The sequence below is a fragment of the Columba livia genome, chromosome 8, assembly GCF_036013475.1.
Source record: "Columba livia isolate bColLiv1 breed racing homer chromosome 8, bColLiv1.pat.W.v2, whole genome shotgun sequence".
Classification (NCBI taxonomy): domain Eukaryota; kingdom Metazoa; phylum Chordata; class Aves; order Columbiformes; family Columbidae; genus Columba; species Columba livia.
In genome coordinates, this window is record NC_088609.1 from 23887368 (window position 1) to 23900326 (window position 12959).

General features: G+C 36.8%; 1 protein-coding gene across 8 annotated transcripts in view; it reads right to left on the bottom strand.

Annotated features, from left to right (window-relative positions):
- The window catches only part of SLC44A3 (solute carrier family 44 member 3), an 85464-nt gene extending 79395 nt beyond the window's left edge, over positions 1 to 6069 (bottom strand). For 2 of the 8 annotated variants that reach the window (XM_065071102.1, XM_065071096.1), the window contains exon 1: positions 5052 to 5277. The gene's annotated coding sequence lies outside the window, so the exon portion shown is untranslated. Of the gene's footprint in view, positions 1 to 5051; positions 5280 to 5962 lie in introns of those variants that run through there. The other 6 variants (XM_021292801.2, XM_065071097.1, XM_065071103.1 and 3 more) reach the window with 4 other exon arrangements.
- Positions 6070 to 12959: the final 6890 nt, after the last annotated feature.

Consider the following 12959-nt stretch of genomic DNA (forward strand, 5'->3'; position numbering starts at 1 on the left):
AGTTTGCGGAACCGCACAAAAAGAATAGAAATCATATCTCACTCCCTGGTCTTCCCTGAATTACATTAAAACTAAAGTTAATATCGTACTACAAACAAGTGGATTGAACAAATGTGTGTTCATTTAGATTAATCAGCATTCAGCTTTAGCCAGAACTGTTGATTTGAGTTTAGGTAGTGTGTGGCAATCAACTAAAAAAATTGTATGACAAAGTGATCTAATATATCACACTTCTTTTTTTAATAGTGCTAACAAATCCACTGAGTCAATAGTCTCACTATGTCTACATAAAATGATGAATTCAAACTGGCCATTAAGTCCTACCTTAATATTTTGTAAGGTTTTAGAGTAGACAAAAGGAAAAAACATAAACCCCAGGGGTTTAATCAACCATGCACCACCAAACCCCTCAAAACTTCTGTCATAAAATAGGGTCTTATTGGAAACAAACTGCAGGATGAAAAAGCCCTGGGATATTAACTAATCACAGGATAAAAAAGCCCAGGGAGATTAACTAGTCACAGAATGGCAGACTCCATGGCTATCAGACTGTTACCGTCTGAATGAGACATATGTGATCTTATGTTGTATCAGAAGAGTTATTTCCAGCAAACAAGTATTAGTGGCTTTGTGCAGGTCTTCATCTGGGTTATTGGAAAAATACTGGTCACTCATGTTAATGAAAGGAGAACTGAAGGTTCCACAAGTGCATAAAAGAACTAGTAATTTGATCAGGGGAACAAAGATCCCATCTGACAGCACAGCATCAGGGAGCTTAGCTTGTTTAAAGTAACACATGAAGCCTCCCAAGCTATGAACTTTGTACATAGAGGAAAACACAGTATTCAGGTTAAAACCAAATTTGAGCACAAGAACAAATGAGTGCAAGGTGATCATCAGTACTTTCAGACTCATTCTCAAAGGAATTGAGCAGCTATTAGAATAATCACACTTCAGAGCAGTCCTATAGTGGTAGAAGAAAAAAATTATTCCTTGGGCAATTAAGCATTTTATGAAAGATTCCATGATCCAGCATCCAAAGTAGTGTCAGAATCCCCACAGCTCTATGTTCCAACTCTTTTGGTATACATCCCAGTATAACAGCATTTTCATTGCTAGCTTAGAGTCATAGCAAGTATATTTACTGTTGCCTTTTTGTCAAAGATTTTAGGGAAAGTATACATGTGATTAAAATTAAATTGAAGATCAAGGGAAAAAGTTATATAAAAACAAAATCTTATTTGTTAGACTTCTTCAATATGTGTATTTAAAGTATTACTATCGGTAAACTTTGGCAGCTATGATCACAGGCTACATAGAATAATTTTGTGACAGGAAGATAATTGAACACAAAAGGTAATTCACTAGGTACAGCAGACAAAGTCAACAGCATACATTAAGAATTGAATCAACAGCAGGATTACATTAAATCTTTTTTTTGTTACAATTAGTCTGGTTAAGTTTAGGATTGCTGCTGCAGAAGTCTATTTCAGGACAAGTTCTGATTACCCCTTTTGACCATCCTTTTTTGTAATTCCAATGATTTAGCAGTTAACTGATTCATTGGTTTTCTCTTCCACAGCAATAGGCTCCCTCAAGTACTTTAGGGAGAGGTGAGACACTCAGATACTACTACTACTACAGATTTTATACTTGCTGCATGACTAATCTGAAAGTTATACTACACAAAAAAAAAAAACAACTTATTAAATCTCCCATCACTATAAAAGGCTGAGGACCATGTGAGTATTTGGTATATAAGCAGGTATGAAAGCTTATATTTACATACCACTATCAAAATAGCTAAACAGTTATCTTCTCTAGTTAATCCAAATTACCAATACAGCAGAAGATGTATAAGAAAACTAAACAGAAGATAGGCTTTTAAAGTCATATATGCCCTTATCTTCCTCCCATGAAAAACAAACAAACAAACAAACCAAAACAACATTCTGAGGAAGGTCACACATGACCAGCTATAACAATTGCAAAACTTAAGAGAAAAAAGTAACAACACAGAGTAAATCAGACCACTAACTACAGAGATCACTGCCAAAGCAAAGTACAAAACCCACAGTTCTGAAGAAAGAGAAAAAGAAATGGAGAGAGAACTGCCAACCATCAGAAAATAAAACTTAAAGTGAATCTACGTCAGCAAACTGCATCCAGACATTTTGGGCTAGACTGTACAATTGACATAGAGGTCTGTGTTGAAGGTGTGACTCAGCTGCATTTATTTTATCAAGCAATTGTCACAACACCATCTATTATAGTTGCATAGTCTTTTTGCTGCTGTGAAGCAGTCCTTATTTCTCACCCTGCTCCCCAAGATTAAGAGAGCTCATGGATTTGCCAAGCCCTAGTCCAGGGGTGTCAAACTCATTTTCACTGGGGGTCACATCAACCTTGCGGTTGCCTTCAAAGGGTGAAATGTAATTCTAGGACTGTATAAATGTAGGTGCGGCTCTAGAATACATTACTATCAGCTCACTGGAAGAAAAAAAAGGTGTTCTTAAGTCCCCGCATGACGCTTTGCGACATATCCTTGTGTGAGTCATTAAACAAGACTGGAAAGAAACTCTCTGTGTGCACCCACCCTTACTAATCTCTAAAATGGTCTGTTGCAATATGCACTGAAGGGGAAGGTAGTATCCATGAGCAGATGCAGCACACATAAATAAGTGTCATTAAGTAATAAATCCTATCTCAGCTATTTTCTTTATTAATGTCAAGAGCTTTTCATCTCTTGAGTGGAATGCGTGTATTTATTATAACAGTACACACCCAGAAGTGTCTCACTGAGGTTATGAATCCCAATCAGCATTACATTAAGTAAATAAAACTTCTCTTATCTTACTAAGGTGGAACATTTCCTATTGGTCTGTTTGTCTTGTGACAGCATTGAGGTTTAAGCTCATTCTTTTGTTTTACTGCCTTAGTATTCCAGGTGATCAGCAATTCCTTGGGTCAACTGGCTGCAGTTTACTGACTACAAATACATATTTTTTTGTCATAGTGATAAAAATTCTTGTTTTCAATTTTATCAGCATGCCAAGATCAGAATTGCAAATGTCGCTCAGGCTGCAAGTTAGCCTAGATAACATTTAGATTTACCTGAGGTTATCAAAAGCTCTATAAATGCAGGATTGGGTGAAGTTACTTCCTATTACGGTTTAAAGTATGAAGTTATCATTTAAATTAAGTTTGTGGCATTTTACTCAGCGAAGCAAGAAAACTCATACAGACACCACTGAGCCCTAACCTTTACAACACAAACTGAAGGTGTGGAGACCACTAGTGGGCATCCAGAGGAAGGATATAGGTTAGGTGTTGCATATTAAGAAAAAAGTAAAAAGCTGTGCAGATTTGGAGCTCAGAAACATTACCACTGATATGCAGCACTGCAGTATGCCACAGCAGTAGGAACGGTCAGCTGGCAGCGTGTACTACCTAGGAACAATATGGTTAGGTTCCTTACTCTGCAGCTTAGTCACAAATGCCCCCAGAACACTGCATTTGTCAAATAAGAGGCTTTCAGGAACTACAAGAGATGCCCTCGAGGAGAAGTTCAACTGACATCAGAGTTGAAATTCAGCACTATGTGATGACTAGAGAAAAACAAAGTAATAGAGACACTTAGAAAATAATAAATCCCTAAAATGGCAATGGGATTACTCGGAAAACACTAAGGAAGTACTAGCAGAAATGAAGGAGAGAAATTGAAGAAAATTATTACTGGGTAAACACCATATTTTCATTTAAAGTAGAAGCCTAAGGAAATCCTACAGCCAAAAGCAATCATGTTTTTATAAACACATGGACAACAATATCTGAAATACATAAAAGCTAGAGAAAAACCTATTACTTCCTACAGCTATTGTAGAACAAGCACAGGAGAAATTATTCTGGCCTGCTAACAGGCTAGACTATTGCCTATTGGTGGGGAGAACTGAGAAAGGATTTTGTAGATAGCTGAAAACATTAAAGTAACAAAACAGCATCTTGTCCTTTCTGTTTAACACGGTTCTGATATAAAGGTTGTTTATGACTGAAATCTTTAGATATTACTGTTATTCTGTTATAGCAGACCTGTACTGAGAAGAATGGTTCTTTAAAATCATTGTTTGGAAAAGCAAAATGGTAAGCACAAATTAAAGAGCCACTCACTCATCCCCCACCCACACGGGATGGGGGAGAAAATCAGGAAGGGAAAATTGAAGCAAAACAAAACTCACGCATTGACATAAAACAGTTTAGTTGGACAGCAAAGAGAAAATAATAATAACAAAATACACAGAACAAGTGGTGCACAATGCCTTTGCTCACTGTTCACAACATCAATAGCCTGTGCATTCCTGAGCAGTGGTATTTGCACGCTGGTCAACTCCAGTTTACACAGTGAGCCTGACATCATGTGGTGAGGAACACCCCTTTGGCCAGCTTGGGTCATCTGTCCTGCCTTCACTCCCTCCCAGCTTCTTGTGCACCTGCTAGAGCAGGGGAAGCCAAAAAAAAGTCCTTGACTACCCAGGAACAAACAAAACATCAGTATGTCATCAACTTTCTTCTCAGACTAAATCCAAACCACAGCTACCAGAAAGAAAATGAACTCTATTCCAGCCCAAACCAGTACAACAGATTAACATGGTTTGTTATTTAGACATCTAGCATTTTGCTATATCTCATACTTCAGCACATCCAGTGCTTCTATAAATTAGCCATAGGATATAATTCCTATTATTTCTTCAGCAAAATACATTTCAGATCCTACAGAGATCAGAATCCCTCCTGCCCCTTTCCATAGTAAGCCAAAATAAGTACAAAACAACAGTACAACTGATCATAGAGTCCCCCTAACTGACCTGGTTTGCCATTAATTATAAAGCCTAAACAGTTAAGGTCCATTTTAAATAACACTACTTCCTTCTGAGTATTCTCAGTCAAGCTCTTACAAAACATGGAATAATTCTTAAGACTGGCAAGAACAGCTTCTGTCTGCTTTTCTACCAAATAAACCAAAACAAACCCAAATTATCCTACTTCCTACTCACCCCTTGGAATGCTTTATGTGGCTCACAGGACAACCATTTTCACTGCTGATATATCAAGAATACCACTTCTAATTGAAACCTACTGACATTTCTATTCATCTTCTGTTGCAACAGCTGAATTTATCAAGCTTCTCCTCTAAGAAGCATTAGTAGAAACAGCTGGTCTTGACAACTCTTGGGGCAGCAGCTGACCTGAAAGGTTCTTTTCCTACAACACTATCTTTCCTCCAGCTTGAAAGAACTTCCTCCTTTGTTTGGCCAGGGTGCGGTTTGCTGTTCCATGCCAGTGCCTGTAGATTGATTGGCTCAAAACTGTGTAAATCTGAGCAGCAAGATTTTACAAATAACCTGGTCTCCATCGCCTCATGAGACCCAACTTTTACCAGTAATATCCTTCGTGTATTGATGACTAACAATATTGCTTCAGAATTTTGTCTGTCTGGTGACATTGCAGTCTCTACTAAAGATAGATTACCTATTTAAGAAGTAGTAAGTTTGACAAATGTTTAATTAATATATCTAGTATACAGCAAATAATTCTTTACTATAACAAATACTGGGACTAACTGTAACCTAGTACACATTGATGCACAACTTCTAAGCTATTTAAAACAAACAAGCAACAACAACAAAACCCCACAACACTCTGAAATACTCATTACATATCTGTCTAGAGTTCCTGCTTTAGGTAAATAAAATAATTATTTTTCAATGTTCATATTAGGCATGTACCTCACTCTACAACAGAAAACTGAGATAAGAGGGGGAATTCTGTGATATAAGTTTATGTTCTATAATTGCAAATATACATTGTATCTTCGACTGCCATACTGGTCATCTGCTTTCAGTTAGTCAATAACAGAAAATTCCTTAAAAAGCTGATCCTTTAAAACAGCAACAGTAAGCCTTACTGTAAAATCTGGTGCTGGAGGAAACTTTATTTCTTCAGAAAGGACAGCCTTTGAATGAAAGCATCTCTTGTTCCAGTTCCCCAGGAAGCCTCATTAACTGTTTTTTATGTTCCTATAAAAAGATAAATTAAGACTTCTTAAAATCCTTTCCTATTCTGGATAGTTTTCTTGGCAGAAGATCAAATCATCCTGGTCTAACTATTGTTCTGCTAATCTGAACATATTTACAGTATGGCAAGTATTTGGCCCAAATGTCCTGAGGATTATTAGGATGCAGTCAAGAATGCTGTATGATCACTATGCACATTCTGCAATGACAGAAAACTATATGGGAGTTCTGGGCTATGCCTTTATTTTCATATTGTAGGTAATCTTGGCAATATAGATTTTTTTTATGGTGCAGATAAACATAAAGTGTGAACAGTTTTGTAAATGCAATTAAAATATTTTTGTAGATCTGTAGGAAATAAATTTCAAGCTTCGACTGCACTAAAAATTACTTGATGGATGACAGTGGTTAAGTAAAATTAATTTCATGTCTTGTCTGCAGGGAGTATGCTCACTTCTAGTTTATATTCTAAATAAATGTAAGACACTAGATAAGGACTTCAGGAAAACACAGTCCCGAAAATGAACAACAGGGGGGTCAGATTCACCATTCTATTTGCAAACATGATGCTCCCTTAACTGTTCGTTCAGTTTGAATGTCATTCCTTAAAAAAATTCCTAGAAAATCTATGGAGGCAAATGCTCAACAGCAAGGGAAAACATTATGTTCATTTTAACAGGAGTCTTGCTTCTTGCCCAGGCTTGCTATAACAGAAAAACAGTGTCCTTGCTGTAGTCACATAATGTTATTAAAATCAGTTAATATTAAAAACTTGTAAAGAATTATTCAAGCTGTTTATATTCTTAAATTACTTGAATGTTTCTCAGCTTAATGTTTTATTTTTACAAGGAGAGGGGTGAATTCCCTAGTGGAAATGCCAAGTGATAGTATTAGCTGTTTTCTCTTTTGTGCATTAAGTCAGTTTGTTCTTCAAAACTGTACGCTATAATAATGGGAGAATTAATTGGCTGGGTTTTGCACATTGCATTACATAAAGATTTTCAAACCCTTAAAAACCAGTAGACTTGGCCTAGTGATTTAAAAACAAAATTTGTCTCAAAAATAAGAATTCGTAGCAAAAAAACTTCTGAATTACACCCGTTTTCCCTGTGTCACTTGTATTTTATGTACAGAACTACTCAGTCATGAGGTCAGTGTCCAGGTTTTGAAGGCACTTTATCAATGACGCTCTTGATAGAGAATAAGTCTGAAGAAGAGTGAAGGACTAAAAGCAGTGAGATAAATACACTGACATAAACCACATCTCTAAAACCATTTTTTTTGTTTCTTTTTATTAAATCAGAAGCCAAGCAATTGGGGGAAACTCTTAATTTAATACACAGTGCTGCAAAAAGGAGAATGAGTAGTTCACTCTTTATAGTCTTCAGCTAAAAAATATTGATTTCACATGTGGATTATGTCACTGCTGGAGACAAACCTGTGAAAGCACGCCTTCAAATTCAGTTTATTTTTGTATCTGGAAATACTCATATAAATCATTATGTAATTCATGGGGGGGTTGTCCTTTTTTTGGTTTTACAAACTGCCTTTTTAAGAAAAGAGATCAAGGATGTGCCTAGTAGTTGTAAACAGAAGTAAAAATAAGGAAGGAATAAAATCATGCAGCAAACAAACAACTGCCAAAATTACAATAAATATAATAAAATTCCAATGATTTCATGGCCTGCTTCAGTTCCTCCTCACACAAGAGCAAAAAATAAAATAATCTAAACTGAATTAACCCGATTAACTTTTTAACTAATTTACACATGATGCACTAATAAAAGCAGGCCCGTTTCTTCTGTGCTTCACATCTTGTAGAGCCATCTGCACATTACAAAGCGGATCCATGATACTACAGAATGAAATTGCAAAATTTGTATTCAAAACTTAGTAACAGAGAGTTTGCATAATGACTAGTGTCTCTGAGAGCATGCTGATTAGAAAAGGGAATAGTAACAGGCATTAACATGGATCAGTTAAAATTAGGATCCAGTATTGCATTAGTATATGATAAAGAGTGGCCTAATGTGCTGAAAAGCTCCAGTCTCCAAACTTCCATCTTTCTGATGTCATGTCCTCTGCTTCCTCAGAAACCCTTTATCTGTCTTTCCCATAGACATTTCACCTGTTGCTGCACATAAAAGAACATATCAAGTAACATTTCTACTCCAAATGAAACAAAAAATGTAAAAGTTCAGTTGGTCTCAAATGAAGAGACCAGATAGAAGTAAACACATCAGAGTTTTGAAAAAAAATGCCAATCTAGCACACAATTCTGGTGCTGATCACTAGTGTTGGCTGGAGTCTGAGAACAACAAAGCAAGACCATTTGATTTTTCAAGTACATTAAAATATGTGCTGTAGAATTTCAGAGTGTCAGTATCAGAACTTTTGAAATGCATGTTTTGCACAAAGCTCATCTGTCAAGCTGAATAATGGCATTTGGGAGTATCTCACTGCTATCTTTGATAATACAGGCACCCACCTGTGAAATGGAAAAAAACACGTTCTACCACAGAGTAAATGCAGACTCATAACTAAGCCCATATTAAATGACACCTAAACAGTCCTCACTTTTACTATTATAGTAGCAGTGCATTGCTACTGCTGGTGCCAAAAATGAAAATGCACAGGTAGATAAATGCATTTTTATCACATCGTAGAGATCCTAGGTAACACAGGGCTTTGAAAGTCTGCAACACAGAGTCTGTGCTGTATGGTTATACTTCATCACCTCAAAATGCTTAACAGGTGGCAATTATCATGCTCTAAGAATTTAACTGTGGATATAAGTAAGAAATTTTGTTTGCAGTTTTAAATCTGAATTGCTGTGGTATCCACTGAGCTGGCTGTCAGAAGATATCTTTAGCGGATGATTCCTTTGCAGACAGGTACTGGTCTTAAGGAGAAAAAAAAAATCCACGTATGTATCTATTAAGCCTGCTAATGAGCCAGATACTATTGCTGACAGATGCTGGTCTCACACACGTGTCTAAATCTTGTATACCTTGAACCTGATTTTCTTCTCCTTCCCATCATCAAATTAACTCCATAAATCTTAAAGTGTCATATAGCCAGTGTAAACAAGATTAGAATATGCGTCCTTTTAATAGAGTTGCACAACTACCTAAAGGTGTAAATAAGTGCAATTTAATTCAAAGTAGGTGATTTAAAACTCAACTCCAAGTTCCTCAGGTTCAAACTTGTTATGAACCACATACCTTCAAATTATAGATCTGGGTTGTAGTTGAAAAATCTTACGACAATCCCTCTCATCTAGAGAGAATTTATGTTTCTTTAGGAATGGAAAGTAACTTTTGATGTGTCTCAGCAGTACACACTTGAGCATTCAGCTAGCAGTGTAGAAGAAAATCTCTGAACCTGAAGTAGGACAGAAGTAATTGACTTTCATTTGCTTTCTTTCTTCTGAAAGCACTGACAAAGGGAAATTAGTAAAGGATTGGGGTCACTCATCTTCAATTCAAAGACGCTTGAAAGAAGAAGAAAACATTTTAGAAGCCATTATACTTTTGGTAATAATTCCAAGACCAATGACAAAAATACTTATAAAGCTGGAGTTGCGTCTCTGGGTGTATCTAACTCAAATGTGGTTTTGCAATTAAAAATTGTTGTAAAGAGAAAATGACATCTCAGGACAGGTAAATATTTTGACTCTGAAGCTGGATTTATGCCGAAAATTTTTGCCAATATAGTTAGACCTGTGTAACTTGCCTGGCCAAAGGCTTTCTGTATAGCTGCCTGCACATTCCAGCCTTGCTGTCATGGTCTGTTCACTTATGTGGCAAAAGTAAACTATACAGAAAAAAAAAAATAAAAAGTTAAACCAAATGTAATTAATATATATTGGGCATATTTTTTCTTACATTAGTTACCCCTGTGTCTGAAAATAAATTATTATAGAAAGTATCACCTGGAACTACTGTTTTGAATTATAAATAAAGTTAAGGATACAAGAATAATCTAATGTTAATTCTATCTCCATTGTACTTAACAGTGTCTGTTACTTTCCACTTCTATACTAGCAGAGGGAGAATGGGAGAGCTGGTGGAACTGACCTGAAAGGAGCTGGAGAACCCAGCTGGGTGAAAGCAATTAAAACCACAACTAATAGGGCAATTAGTTGCTGAGCAACAACTATGGAAATATGTGGAGCACAAGCCATATTTGCCAACTGATCAAGGCAAAATGCAGAGCTATTATGAACACTAACTAGAGTATCAGTTGAATTTAATGGCATTTTTATCTGCAACATTCCTTTTAAATAAAAGACTTTTCTTTCAGAGTTAAAATAGAGCAAATTATGAAGGTAAGTTACAGGTGTCAGAGAAAGGAAAGACGGAAAGAGAGACTAATAAAAGCTGGTCCCCTGCCTGCCTTTCTCATCTGGAAGTCTACACGGTTGATCACTGGCAAAATAACCAAAGAAGCAGAACAAAATTTGCCTGTTTCTTTCCCAGCAGCAAGAAAATGTGTCTGTCTGTGTACTTCTGTTAGTTTCTTTCAACTTCTAATTCCTTTTATGCCACCAGGTCTTAGACCCAGAAAGTGTCTGACTATATACTTTCTTTCAAGTAGCACATAAAAGCTTTTGTGAGCCTAGTATTTTTTCTTTGTCTGATTCCTGGTTCAAATGAATCAGTGAGCAATGCATTAGTCAATCCATGGGCAAAACAGCCCATATTTATATTCAGAAAGCGTTTGTGTTCAAGTTCCTAGTGCTACCTCCTTTCTTCCCTAGAAAATGGAAGCATCATGATCTTTATCATATGAAGGTTTAGGAATTAGCACAAGCAATGAAAGAGGAAATTCTCAGTAAATGCTTAATCTAAAAACCTCATTTTGCACACTACTACATGTGTCTTCCCAACTAATTCAGTCAGTCTTTTCAACAAAGTAACAAAGAACAAGCACTCTCTGAACTTTGAATGAGTTTCAGTTTTGGACAAGAATCTACAAAGTATTCAGAAATACTTAAGAGAGAAGAAGAGTTGGAGACAATCTTTCAGATTCTGGAGACATAGTTTTGGACTTGACACAAGATAGTAAACCTGAATATAAGCAGAACTGTGCAGTAAGATTTCAAAGACTATATCGAAAGAGTTTGGGAGCTGAAATCCAGCCAGTTCTGGCCTCTCTTACTGGAAATCCACCTCCCCCATTGCATGACTGTCTCTGCCTGGCAGTGCTATGTGTTTGAAAAGCTAACACCTCAGGTTCAAATTCCTCCTGAGATTTTAAAATTCCAAGGCGATACAATCTGAGCTCAAGCCTCTGCTGTATGTCAAGAGGTACCTATGCCAAGCATGCTTCTCAGAACAAGAGGAGAGAGGGAGGAAAGGATCCTGTGAAGCATTTGAAAAATGCAGTTCAAGATTTTGTTTGCCTAGGCAGATTTTATGTTTTAATTTCAAGACTTCAAAGGCCTTAAAACTCCAACCAAGTTAATAACAAAAAAAGAGTAATATTTAAAATTGGAGGAGTCAGATGATCTAAAACTATATGCTTCTTTTTTTCTTTTCAGTAAAATTTATTGGGGCTGATCATGAGAAAAAAAAACCAAACGCTATCAAGGTCTGCAACAGCAGAATAATTTTCTTAATACATGATATAGCACAACTCAAGCATATTAATGCAACTACTACTATGATTAAGAGAGCCAGAGCACTCTGCAAAAGCCCTTTTACCCATCCTCCTAGTCCAAACCAGTTCATGAGGCCCTCTAAGCCAAAGAGGCCTACACCCTCTCTGATCTTCTGTGAATGGTCCGTAAGTTGTTTAATCTCCTCGTGGATGGATCTCGACTTATTCTGTAAATCCATAAAAGTGTTTTTCTCGTCTTGCTCTTTTGTGATCTATTATCATAGATACATTGGACGTTAAGAGAGTTAATAGTCCCAAAATACACAGTCCTCCAACAGCGTTAGAAGGAATTCCTGGTCAGGCTCTATCTTCACAGATCAAGAATACACCATACAGGAGGTTTTAGGGTCGCTGTCAATGACATCCCTTGCATTCTTCTGTGAAGCATTACACCGTCGAGTTTCATTTCTGTAGTCACCAAGGGTAGCATTAACATTTTGCAGTTTATCCGTTCATGTTCTTGTATACTGTTCTGACACTTTTCACAAACCGGCTGAATACAAGCATCCATGGGCATAGATGCCAGCAATTCCAGTTCCTGTGGTTCGATGTCTGCTTCCAGGTGGCAATTAATCCAAAGTGCCGTGTTAGTATTATTACAGTTCGTTGCAATGCCTCTGCATCAACCACTATTTGAAACAGTCGTGTGATGCTGCTGTAGTCATCAAGGAAGACACCAACCAAGCATGTGTGGAACGTTTTTTCCAGAGACATCGTAGTTAGGCATATAGATGGTCAGTCATGTTGGCTAAAGTAATCCACATGTTAGTCTTTGTCTGTGCAGGCATCCAAAACACAGCAGCTGCAACAATCATTGTCAGGAAGATAACACAGGTTTCACGTTTCGTGCTGGCAACCATTGCAGCTCTTGATCTGTAAAAACATAAGCATAACCTCTCCCCCAGGTTATCAATTGGTGTGGCCTTTTCCATTGAACGTTAACTAGTGATTTGACCATAACTAATGCAGGTTCTTTCTGATTTAGCATGGTTTTGGGTCATAGTTACAAAGTGTTTCATCACAGGGCAAATTTAGGCTGTACCACTTAGATACAAGTGATTCATCACATACAATCCTTTTGACAATTCCCCTTTTTGTTTAAAAAACAAAACAAAACAAACAAAACAAAACAAAAACACAGTTCAGAATCAGATACGTGCGTTGGATCTTGACTACGTACTCAAAATCGCAAATCAAATTCAGAGGCTCCTTAAATTTCGCAAA